The sequence below is a fragment of the Eumetopias jubatus genome, unplaced genomic scaffold (genome assembly GCF_037043125.1).
Source record: "Eumetopias jubatus isolate StellerSeaLion01/CBP00866 unplaced genomic scaffold, mEumJub1_p1.0 scaffold_9, whole genome shotgun sequence".
NCBI classification, from domain to species: Eukaryota; Metazoa; Chordata; class Mammalia; order Carnivora; family Otariidae; genus Eumetopias; species Eumetopias jubatus.
This window is the reverse complement of record NW_028274815.1, coordinates 94610580-94623512: the sequence shown is the minus strand read 5'-3', so window position 1 is coordinate 94623512 and position 12933 is coordinate 94610580. Positions and strand designations below refer to the sequence as shown.

General features: G+C 44.1%; 1 pseudogene; it reads left to right on the top strand.

The window, feature by feature from the left end:
- Positions 1 to 5993: 5993 nt before the first annotated feature.
- On the top strand, positions 5994 to 7600 carry LOC114224513 (aldehyde dehydrogenase, mitochondrial pseudogene; annotated as a pseudogene).
- Positions 7601 to 12933: the final 5333 nt, after the last annotated feature.

Here is a 12933-nt window from a genome sequence, read left to right as displayed (position 1 = left end):
TTTTCTTTTTTTATGGTGGTAAAACACACATAACATAACTTTACCACTTCAACCATTTTTAAAAGTGTCCAGTTCAGTGGCATTAAGGACATTCACACTGTTGTGCAACCATCACCACCATGCATCTCCAGAACTTTTCCAACAGACTGTAGAACTTGGGATTGTCTATGAAAGTTGGTTTTTCACTGTGTCCTTACTGTCTATTTATTTAGATATTCAAGAGTTGGTTGGATTAGCAAAATGTCACTTCTGGAGAGGTAAAAATAAGTCTATTATTTTTGGTATTTTTATATCAAATTTTATAAAGCAAGGATGTTGTATCAGATAGATATTGCTATACAACAAACCATCCCAAAATATAGTGGCTTGAAACAACCACCATTTATTTAGTCACTGTCCTAAGGAATGGAGGTCTGGGCTGGGCTTAGCTGGGTGATTTTGCCTATTTGGACTAGACACTGTTGATGTTGGCTGGGCACACTCTTGTGGCTGCTTTCAGTTGCCAGGTCTGCTAAGGTCTAGTTGGTGTAAGATGGCTCAGCTGGAATGACTCATCTCAGCTCCATGTGTTCTTTCAAACTCCAGCAGGCTTATTCAACATGGCAGCTCAGCAGGACCTCGAGGTCAGCGAGAGGGCCAGTGCTCAAGAGCTCTTCTTGTCTCTGCTTACATCACAATTGCTCCTGTCCATCAGCCAGAATGAGCTGTAAGACCAAGCCTAGAGTAAGTGTGATAAAAACTACCAAAAGGCACATAATGGGGAGGCATGAACAAATTGGGGCCATTACTATGATGAATCCACCGCAGGTGTTATCCTTTCTGGGGCCAGAATTCTATATGAAGATAACTATTCGTCTGAGATCTCCGTAATTTACCTTAAAGTATTCCAGTCCCATTCTGATGCTCTGACAAACATTCTCCAGAGCTGAATTTGTACAGTTGATGTAACTGAGCCAGAGCCATTTGACCCTTGCTGACACCATCTTTGTGGTCCAACAAAATCACTGAATCTAAACTATATTATTTCTCTTACCCAACTAGGTGGAGATCTGATTGGCCATCTTGCATCATATCTTCTTATGAAAAAAGCAAAGCGGGGCACCTGGGTGGCTCAGTCATTAAGCATCTGCCTTCAGCTCAGGTCATGATCTCAGGGTCCTGGGATTGGCCCTGCATCAGGCTCCTTCCTCCGCAGGAAGCCTGCTTCTCTCTCCCCCACTCCCCCTGCTTGTGTTCCCTCTCTGACAGTCTCTCTCTGGGTCAAATAAATAAAATCTCAAAAAAAGAAAGAAAGAAAGAAAGAAAGAAAGAAAGAAAGAAAGAAAGAAAGAAAGAAAGAAAGAAAGAAAGAAAGAAAGAAAGAAAGAAAGAAAGAAAGAAGAAAAAAAGCAGAGGGTTGGAAGAGCTGTGTACCATGGGCAAGAATTAACGACAGGAGAAAACGTGTACAGAGTTGGATTCCCCTTTCTAAACATGTGCTCCCATCTCCAATCCATGCCATGTTCTCACCAGCAAAATGGGGCCTGTTTTGGCTAAGGGATCTTTCTTGCTTAAAGTGTTCTCAAAATGAAAAAATAAACATACTCCATTTCTCACCTCAGAATTTGATGAAATGAAAAGTCTGACTCAAGTTTTTAATATTTGGATCAAGAATCTGTCATAAATTGGGAAACCTATGACCTCAGATTAAAGGCGTTAAATATATTTTTTCTTTTTCATTATTTTTATTTTTAAAAAGTAATACTTGCTCTTGGTAGTAAATTGCCTGTCCTCCTTGCCCCAGACCTCTAGCCCCCAGTCACTGCCCAGGATGCATATCTTATTACTAGTGTCCTATGTATTATATGCTTCTACTAGTGAACGTGTGTGTGTGTGTGTGTGTATGTGTATTACACATACATAGTAGATTGAACCATATGAAATTGCCACTGTTGAAACATTTTTTGACCTACAAAAACAGGGTTGTCCTATTATACAATCTAATATATATTTCTTAATGTAAATAAGAGCATAAAAATATATTGGTCGGCATCTTGGTGGGTTTTTTTGTTTTTAGTTTTTAAGATTTTATTTATTTATTTGACAGAGAGAGACACAGCGAGAGAGGGAACACAAGCAGGGGGAGTGGGAGAGGGAGAAGCAGGCTTCCCGTGGAGCAGGGAGCCTGATGCAGGGCTCGATCCCAGGACCCTGGGATCATGAGCCGAAGGCAGACGCTTAATGACTGAGCCACCCAGGCACCACCATCTTGGTGTTTTTACTTACCTAAATGTCTTGAAGGCCTTTCTATATCAGTGCAAAAGGCTTGATGTTATTCTTTTCCATGACTACATAGGTATGACTGTAATTTATTTAACAAATCCCTCTCTGATGCACATTTAAGCTTGTTTCCAGTTTTTATTATTACAAATACTGGCAGAGTGTCCTACTTAGTATTTGAATTTGGGCCTCTGCAGGAAGATAGATGGGATATGCAAGGACAGTCTGTTGTTTTCTTGTCTGGCTCCTTGCAAACTGACTCAAGCCATGATGGAACCCTTAGTCACTGGCTCCTGTATCACAAGACTGGTTGACTGATATTTATAAGGGGTGCTAGAAACACCAACCAAAATCTTGTTCTTCCCACTCCCTAGAGCTCTTAAATTGGTCTGACTCATAAAATCAGAAGAATTTGAATGCCCAGCAAGCTCTTACCTCTGTGGGCAGGAGTCTTTTGTCTGGAAGCCCTTCAGTGTGAAGAGATACTAGTTTCCCAGACAGACCTGATTTCAACTCTTGACTCTGCTGCCCAGTAGTTGTGTGACTTTGGGTGACTTATTTACCATCTCCAAACTTCAGGTTCCCCACCTGCAAAATGGTATACCCATTCCATAGTGTTCTGATGAGGATTAGATGAAATAATGTACCTGTCACAGAGTAGGCACTCAACAAATCGGCCATTTGCTCCTCAAACCAAGTTTCCACAGCCAAAACACTTAGTGTTTTCCTAAAAGAGGTAGGCCAGTAATGTTTTTAAGGAAATATGAAAATGTCTTCTGCAAGCCCCCCTTGCTGGTTGGCATGCTGTAGGCAGTATTTGTTTTCTGATCTCAGAGTTATCGGTGGATTGTGATTCCTAATCCCTGAATTCTGACCCCGTCTTTTGACACAGAGAGCTTGGCTTAAAATGTCTTATTCCTAAAAAGTTAAAAGTTAACAGGCAAGAGAACACATTCCCAGGATCCTTGCAACACCAGATGCTCTATCTCATTTCCTAGCCTCTAGCTCCGTCAGATGATCTGTAGACATGTAAATTATCCACCACCTAGACTGAGCCATATTGCAGACCACTCCATGAAGAGCAGAGGAGGAAAAGCGGGTCAGGGATGGAAAGGAGTCACTGGTCAAAGGGCCCAACACTATACTTTTATTTGTTAATTTTAAGGTAATGTTTTTAGACTTTTTAAGCACATCCTCAGTTTTTGAGTGATCCATAAAAGCACAAAGAAAAAAAGCAAAACCTTTCTCTCTAGAAATCACAGTTTTCAACATTTGATGAACATCATCCTGGACATCTCTCCACACACTTACACAGCTCAAATGTTCAAAATATGGATAGGTGGTCTATTTGGGGGAAAAAAATTATACTTAATATCCTATTTGTTTACTTGTTTATTTTTTGTTTTCCAACCTTCCTACCCCAAACCATACACTGAAAAAGTCCATGAGGGCGGGAACTTTGATTACCTTGTCCACTGCAGGGATTCCTCAAAGTCTAGTACAGGTCTAACACATAGTAGACTCTCAAAACATATGTTGAATGCTGAAATATTTCTATCGGATGTCTTTATAAGTTTTTCTTTCACCTTGGAGTTCAATAGCTTCTCCAGGATATAACAGTATGGATCATTTTTTTCCTGGAACATTTTGTTCTTTTGGCATTTCCTTATTTTAGTAAAGTTTTCTTCTATTACATCCTTGAGTATATTGCTCCATTTTCCTGTTTTCTTCTTCAGAAACAGTAATTGTGGATACATGGGTCTCCTCTATCTTCCATATCTATCATCTTCTTTGTAATCATTATTTATAACAGACTTTCCATTTCATTTTGTGCAGTGATCTTGAGCCTACACACCATCTCTATTTTTTATCTTTATTTTCCAGTACTTGTTTCCTGTACCTCTAATTTCCTTACCCTAAGGGCATATCTTTCCCCAGGTCTGCGTTCCTGGACCAGTGTTGCTCACAGCAAGCTCTTTAGGGTGCTTGCCGTCTGGACTGTGATCAGGTTCTGGCTGTCCATTCCTCACCACTCCCCTAGTCTCCTCTTTGGGATTTGTGTTGTTTTGTTTTTTGAATGGAGGCCTCGGTCACGGTCAACAGAAACAGACTACTGGCATACAAATTCCTTCTTTAGCTAAATTCCATCCCTGACCTCACTAAAAGCAGTGAATATCTCCTCATAAAGATAAGAACATTCCCTACCTCTTCCCTGGGCTGCCCATGAAACTGGATCTCAACTCTCTAAGAATCCTTGGATATGTTCTTCTTGATGTTGACAAATACTTTTGAAGAAATACATATCCTTATCAGAGTTTGAGACAGTGTGTGTCAGCTGTCGACTTACTCCCTCATCTTAACCTAGATTTCTTGGCATTTGTCAGCAATGATTCATACTCTGTGGTGTGATACTGTTACAGATTCCTACTTCATTGATGGATTATATTCCCTCTATCCTTTGTCCCTTTTGCTAATTTAGATGGTGTTCAAACTCAGGTTAGAGCAAAGATGCCACCATTTTTACAACACTACTCGGTTGATCAGAGGGGTCAGACTTGGATCAGGTGAAAGAGATGCAACTGGGAATTATGGATCTGATGCCAGTTGAATGCCTATGATGCTCTCACTTCTCAAGTTCACCCTCCCCAGCCATCGATCTCTGTGGTGAAGACGCTGCTTAATGTATACACCACATGCCTCACTAATGATGCTTTCCACAGGCATGCTGCATTCTCCTCTCTGTTATAATAAGTGCTATGTTGTTCCTCAATGCCTGGACCACATATTCATTAATATTTATGCTTCCTGAGAGTGATGGGGTGTCCCAGTGATTTGCAGACATGAGCAGGTGCCCCTAATGGAAGAATAAGTAGGAGTCCTCTCTCGGGAAATAGCAGCTTTGAGTCTTCCTGTCATAGAAAACAAGAATTTGGGTTGGTAATGGAAATATCCACAGCCTTCATGGAATATTCTCCAACTATCCAACTGGCTGACTTGGACTCTAGTTGTGAGAAAGGTTAGAGAAAAGGTGGAGAAATAGCTGATGTCCCCAGGTTGAGAGAAGAGAGCTTCTATTTCCTTCCCTAGCCAGAATCTTCCCTATTACTGTGAAGTCAGAGACAGAAGTTATTCCAGTGGCAAGTTGTACCTATCCCAGTTTGTCCCCTTGCACACCCAGATTCCAATTCTCTGCCCCTGACATGTTGTCTACTACTCATAAACTTTTCTTCAATGCATAAAATCTTAGTGAAATATTATCAGTCATTATCCATATTGGCTATAAAATGCCATATCTACTTCAATCTTTGATTTAGTTATCAAGTTATGACAACAGAAATAAACAACCAATCCCATGGGGTGGGGTCAAGGTACTGCCAATTTCTGAATGGTGAAATTTCCTGTGGCCTATTGATTCAAACAGGGAAGTTTAGGGTAACTTCTAATCAATAAATAGACAGTGCTAAAGTTTTTATATCTTATTTTGTGTTTGCTTTAAATATCTAGCAATGTCCAGTTCACTAAATTCTGCTGACTACATAAAAGGACTCCCCTATGCACACATTTAGAGTGTGTCATTTCTGCAAACTGTACTCATGTGAATAAAGTAGGAAAAATTATGATAGGAGTCCAAGCTGGGTGTGACTTATGGTCTGCCAAGGCCTTTGTTCAAACAAGGATATTGATTGGTTTGCCTGACTTTGTGATTTAAAAATACATCTGCAGACACACCGTCCTGCACGCCCGCGCCCTCTGCAACATGTTGCGCGCCGCTGCGCTTGCCGCCGCTGGCCTCGGGCCCCGCCTGGGCCGCCGTCTCCTGTCGGCCGCCACCACCCAGGCGGTGCCGGCCCCCAACCAGCAGCCTGAAGTCTTCTACAACCAGATCTTCATAAACAATGAGTGGCATGATGCTGTCAGCAAGAAAACATTCCCCACCATCAATCCATCCACCAGAGAAGTCATCTGTCAGGTAGCCGAAGGAGACAAGGAAGACGTGGACAGGGCAGTAAAGGCTGCCCGGGCCGCAAAGGCTGCCCGGGCCGCCTTCCAGCTGGGCTCACCCTGGCACCGCATGGATGCGTCTGACAGGGGCCGCCTGCTGAACCGCCTGGCTGATCTGACTGAGCGGGACCGCACCTACCTAGCAGCCTTGGAGACCCTGGATAACGGCAAGCCCTATGTCATCTCCTACCTGGTGGATCTGGACATGGTTCTCAAATGCTTCCGTTATTACGCTGGCTGGGCTGATAAGTACCACGGGAAAACTATTCCCATCGATGGGGACTTCTTCAGCTATACCCGCCATGAACCCGTCGGGGTGTGCGGGCAGATCATTCCGTGGAACTTCCCGCTCCTGATGCAAGCCTGGAAACTCGGCCCAGCCCTGGCGACCGGAAATGTGGTTGTGATGAAGGTAGCTGAGCAGACTCCACTGACTGCCCTCTATGTGGCCAACCTGATTAAGGAGGCTGGCTTTCCCCCTGGCGTGATCAATATTATTCCTGGATTTGGCCCCACAGCTGGGGCCGCCATCACCTCCCATGAGGATGTGGACAAAGTGGCCTTCACAGGCTCCACCAAGGTTGGCCGCCTAGTCCAGGTTGCCGCAGGGAGCAGTAACCTCAAGAGAGTGACCCTGGAGCTGGGGGGAAAGAGCCCCAATATCATCATGTCAGATGCAGATATGAACTGGGCTGTGGAGCAGGCCCACTTCGCCCTGTTCTTCAACCAGGGCCAGTGCTGCTGTGCGGGCTCCCGGACCTTTGTGCAAGAAGATGTGTACGCCGAGTTTGTGGAGAGGAGCGTTGCCTGGGCCAAGTCTCGTGTGGTCGGGAACCCCTTTGACAGCCAGACTGAGCAGGGGCCGCAGGTGGATGAAACTCAGTTTAAGAAGATCCTTGGTTATATCAAATCTGGGAAGGATGAGGGGGCGAAGCTGCTGTGTGGTGGAGGGGCGGCTGCTGACCGTGGCTACTTCATCCAGCCCACCATGTTCGGAGATGGGCAAGACAGCATGACTATCGCCAGGGAGGAGATCTTTGGGCCAGTGATGCAGATCCTGAAGTTCAAGACCATAGAGGAAGTCATTGGGAGAGCCAACAATTCCAACTATGGGCTGGCTGCAGCTGTCTTCACCAAGGACTTGGACAAGGCCAATTATCTGTCCCAAGCCCTCCAGGCTGGCACTGTGTGGGTCAACTGCTATGATGTGTTTGGGGCCCAGTCCCCATTCGGTGGCTACAAGATGTCCGGGAGTGGCCGGGAGCTAGGAGAGTATGGGCTGCAGGCATACACCGAAGTGAAAACCGTCACAGTAAAAGTGCCTCAGAAGAACTCCTGAATAACTGTGCCGACCCCTGGCGGAGGTTGACATCAGCAGCAAAACCAAGAAAAATGACACTTGTACACTAGAAGTCTTGAAAGAGAAATTCTCTCACAAAATCTCTTGATCAAGAAAGTCTCAGGGGCTCCTGGGTGGCTCAGTTGGTTAAGCGACTGCTTTCGGCTCAGGTCATGATCCCGGAGTCCCGGGATCGAGTCCCGCATCGGGCTCCCTGCTCAGCGGGGAGTCTGCTTCTCCCTCTGACCCTCTTCCCTCTCGTGCTCTCTCTCTACCATTCTCTCTCTCTCTCAATAAATAAATAAATAAATAAAATCTTTAAAAAAATAAATAAAAAAATAAAAATAAAAATACATCTGCAAATTTTTTGACTCTCATCCCATCAAAAAGGTAGGGCTTTTAATTCCCCTCCTATGGAATATGAACTGGTCTTTACGACTCACTTCCAATGGATAAAATGCAGCAGAAGTGTCTCTGAGTGACCTCTGAGTGACCTCTGAGCAGGTCTTAAAAGGGACAACTTCCACCCGGCTGGTTCCACCCTCAGAATTCAGACACTTTGTTGTGAGAAAGCCCTGGCATGCAGAGAGGCCACATGGAGGTGTTCCAGCTGATAGGCCAGATGAGGCCCAGCTAACAGCCAGCATCGACCATCAGACAGATGAGTGAAGAGTCTTTGGGTAAATCCAGCCCCCACCCTTCAAGCTGCCCAATTAACACCATGTAGAGCATGGATAAGCAACCCCTGTGATACTGCTATATTAGTAAGTTAGGGTGGTCATAACAAAGTACCACAGACTGAGTGGTTTAAACAACAGAGATTTGTTTTCTCACAGTTCTGGAGGCTGGAGGTCAGAAGTAAGGTGTTGGCAGGATTGGTTCTTTCTGAGGGCTCGAAGGAAGGCTCTATACCAGGCCTCTCTCCTTGACTGGAGGTCACATTGCCCCCCACACACACCTGCATCCAAATTCCCTCTTCTTATAAGGACACCTGTCAAATTGGATAAGGGCCTACCTTAATACCCTTGTTTTGACTTAATTACCTTTGTAAAGACCCTGTCTTCAAATAGAGTCATTGTCTGAGGTATTGGTGTTAGGACCTCAATATGAATTTATTTGGGGGAACACTATTCGTCCCCTTACACCTGCCAAGCCTGCTCAAACTGTAGACTCCTGAGCAAAATGAATGCTGTCATTGTTTTTGAGCCACTAAGACTTGGAGCGGTTTGTTACACAGCAGAAGATAACCAGCATACCTAAGATTGATGAGTGACTTGGTTCCTTGTGAATAAAAGAATTTGTTCTGCAAATGCCCTCTGGCAGCAGGACCCACAGGGCCAAGGCCAGACCATAGGCAAACACATGGAAGACAGTTTCAAGGACCACATGTTCAGTGCTATATGTTTTTCCATTTTAATTTTGCTCTTTGATTGCAAAGTCACTGAGGCTGTCTACAGTCAGAGATGAGGAGAGCAAATGTTTGTCAGCATCAGCATGGAGGAGCAGAAGGATGCAGTCAAATAAAAATCTAAGGCCAGACATGGAAATAGTGTTGGGCCTCATGGCAGTTGACTTTGAGACCTGTTCTAGATGCAAGGAGGCCTGGGGCTTTTAGCAGAGATGAAACAGTGCTAACAACAGGCTTTCCTGAGCACCCAATCTGGTTCAAACTCTGGTTCCACCTGGCACTAGCTGTAACATCCTGGAAAAGTTACTTAATCTCTCCATGCTTCTGCTTCCTAGTCTGTTAAAAGGGATAATCTAAGGTCCTTCATACAATAGGCTAACCATTTTTATCTTCATACAGAGCTTGCCATGAATGAGTTCTACTTCTGACTGTTCTTTCTCCAACTGATTTCCTTTGGTGACTCACCATTGCTATTTCTCATTACTTAACCTGCACAATTAATTTATTCATTTATTCAACAAATGTTTATTGAGAATCTACTCTCTGCTAGGCACTGAGGGTCACTCTGCTAGGCATTGGTCAATGGGACAAATATCCCTGATCTCAATGACCTTGATTCTACCTTGCTCATTATATCTGAAGTCCTACCTTGTGATCTTCCAGCTACTGTTCCCATCATTCATGGGCACATTTTCCCTGCTTCTAGCTCAGATCCTTGAAAGAGGCACTCAGATTGGCCCAGCATGTTTTTCAATTCAAGCCACAAACTTTCTAGCTAACTTTCTGATCAGATGGCCACCCTGATCTAACCAACTGTATTTTAGAGCAGGAGATGAGCATGAGATCCAGAACACGGCCTCACAGTGACTGTGGGGCAACAGCCATGATGGGCAACTCTGGAAGAAGTCCTTAGAGCAGTACATTAGGGTAGGGAAGACCACCATGGAACCCCACTGGAGCTTACAGCACCTATGAGAGATGTTTAGTCAATTTCAAACAACACAGGAGGAGGTGCATGACTTACAGATGTCATGCAGAGCCTGCTAGCTCCAGAATCAGGCTTGAAGCCAGGCCTTTGAAGGAGTGTCTTGGCATTGAGTGATTTCAGCCTAACTTCAGTAGCAGAAACAGTGCTCCTTCCATTTCCTCTTGGCACTCACCATTCCCATGCAAGTCAGCAACCTCAGAGGGGGCTTTCTCTGGCTAAAGCAGTGTACTTGGCCCCTCAACCAATGACAAACAGGAGTTGGTGCATACATACTCTGGCTCCCCTGCCCCTTGGGTAGGACAACTCTGAGACGTGTTCCACATCACCTCCCAGAGGTCCAGCAGGATTGAGCCCCAGTTGCCCACACCGGCAACCTGCTTATTAATGCAAACATGTTAATCTCACTTCTGTTCTTCTCTGCCTGCACTTTCTGGAGTCACCCTTCAAATAAACTACTTGCACTCAAAACCTCCGCTCTGCTTCCAGAGAACAGAAAATGAAGACACCTTGCAAGTAAAACAAGTGGTGAGGCCATGTGGGTAAAAGAGAAGCAAGACATCAAGGCACGAGCAGAGGTCTGGATAGACAGACACAAAGATAAAAACCATCTGTGCAGTATCACTTAAACCATCAGCTGCAAGGGTAGTTCACCTGGTCTGGAGCTGCAAAGAAAAGCAGGCTGCAGATGAAGAGAGGTAACCGTCACAAGAGGGGCTACTTATAAACTGGGTGTCCTGGTTCCACTCTTAAAATGTTCCATTCTTCCATTCGTAATCTCATTCATTCCTGAATCATTAATCATGATTTATATGACATTGACTTTTTTTCAGAAATCTTGACTATCTCTTTGACAAGAGATTAATAAAGAGTGGGACTTCAGGTGTCAAGTTTTTATGAGCAAAAATGTCCAAGGCCGTCTCCAGATGGGTATTCTTGGCTGTGTTCACCACGCTCTCGAGAGATTGAAAAGCAATTGTTTAGCTGGGCAGAGAGAGCTGAACTGAATTAAATTGACCTGCATGATACAGAAGGTAGCATTGAGCACATTTAAGTAAGGGGCTTTGAAAGAAATCTATTTTATTGTAGTTGAGTGCTGAAATTATTTTAAGGAAGTGATTATCCATCTAATAATTTAAAATGCACGAATGATGTCAGCAGTTAAAATTAAGACAGACTGAGAGAACAACATACTTGGTCCTGCTTTATCTCTTTCTGTGTTTTTTTTTTCTTTTCACAAACATGAATTTGACTGCTTTCAAAAGCCAGTTCTTATGCCTACAACCTGAAAAGAAAGAAGACATTTCCATCTGCAGTAGAATACCAGCAGCCTCATTTAATCCAGATATACATATACCTAAAGGCACCTTTGTTCCAAATATAATTATTACTCTGCGGGAAAATTTGGTGTGATACTCCTGATTTGGAGTTTTAAGCCTGTCTTTAATTTCACATAACTTTATTAGAACCCCTAGAGATGAGAGAGGACACAGTAGGGGAAGCTAGTTTTCATGATAAGCAAAACCAGGGCATGTGGAGATTCTTTCAACGAAGGCTTCTGGCTAGAGTTATTAATACCGATACAGAGTTTGAGCCCTTCTACCACTCAGGCAGTGGATGAACAAACATGTGTTTTAAAACCCTCTGCAGCCAGCAAGTCCTGCCCTCCATGCACACATGTGACTCTTAGGGCACCATGGTCATGGTCGGAGCAAAGCCAAACCCTCCCGTGGAAAGGGTTTCTCTCATAGGCTTCTCTCAAAGTCAATGTTTGCTGGAAAGGCAGCAATTTCTTTCCTCTTCAAAAGCAACTTCATGTACTGACTCACTCCCACCCACTGTGCATGTAAATTATTCATCAGTGATATGGCCTCTATTTCTGACTTTGATCCTTTTCTTCCCCGGGATGCCACAAGGAGCATGATAAGGCTGGTGAGTTATTGGAGGGCCTTTCATCTCCTACTCACAAATGACATTTTGTGGAGGAACATCTGGGCCCCCTCCGTAGCTGCAGGGTGGGTCAAAAGGGAGCAGAGTTTGGGGGTTCTGAGTTGTCCACCCCCTAACATCCAGCCATCTTCAACACAAAATGGGATGGGGAAAAAAATGGGCACATTTCTCCCCGAACCAGCAACTGCTCAAATAGTAACTAACAGACACTTGCAACTATTCTCCCAACAGGCAGGACAGTGTGGTGATGGTTCACAGGTAGAACTGTCCAGACCTTGTTTCAGAGGAATTACACAATCGAAGTCACATGCTATGGAGCTTCAGATTAAATAAAAGTCACTGGGGGAGAAAACCATGGATGAATGAGGGGCAGATACCCCCAAGATGTTTTCTCCTTCTTTTGAGGTAAAAACAAGTTTTCCCTGGTAAAATGGAGTAGAAATGTCAGGCACAGAGAATGCTGGAAGGAAAGAACAGGGAAAGGTCCGCGTTTCTCACAGCTCGGAAATGATCTCTCCCTGCAATTTGTCATCAAACTACTAGTAACTGGCCATTGTGGCTGGCATTGAATCTTCAGAGTGCTCACAGTTTAGAGACCAAGGACAGTGGACTCCCTTTCATAATGGCAGTGTAAACCATTTTGCATTAAGTAGGAATAATAACCTTTTTAAAAAGAATGTGTCAAAATAATTACATTTCTTATTGCTTTCCTTTCTTCCACATCACATGAGCAAGCAAATCAGCCTCACTTGAATGGATAAAAGGAGGACTTTTTTTTTTCAGTGGGGGCTGCTCTCAGGGGAAACACACCCACCAGTAAGGAACCCTTCACTCTGTCATGGCTGATTGGGATTCTAGACTCAGCCTGGGCTAAATCCCCCCAACATTTGGGTTTTGCTTGTGCCTCTTCTTTCTGGTTGATTGGGGAGCCATACTGGCAGGAATATTTACCCTACAAATGTCCTGTTTGATGTCTGAGTCGTGGTGCAT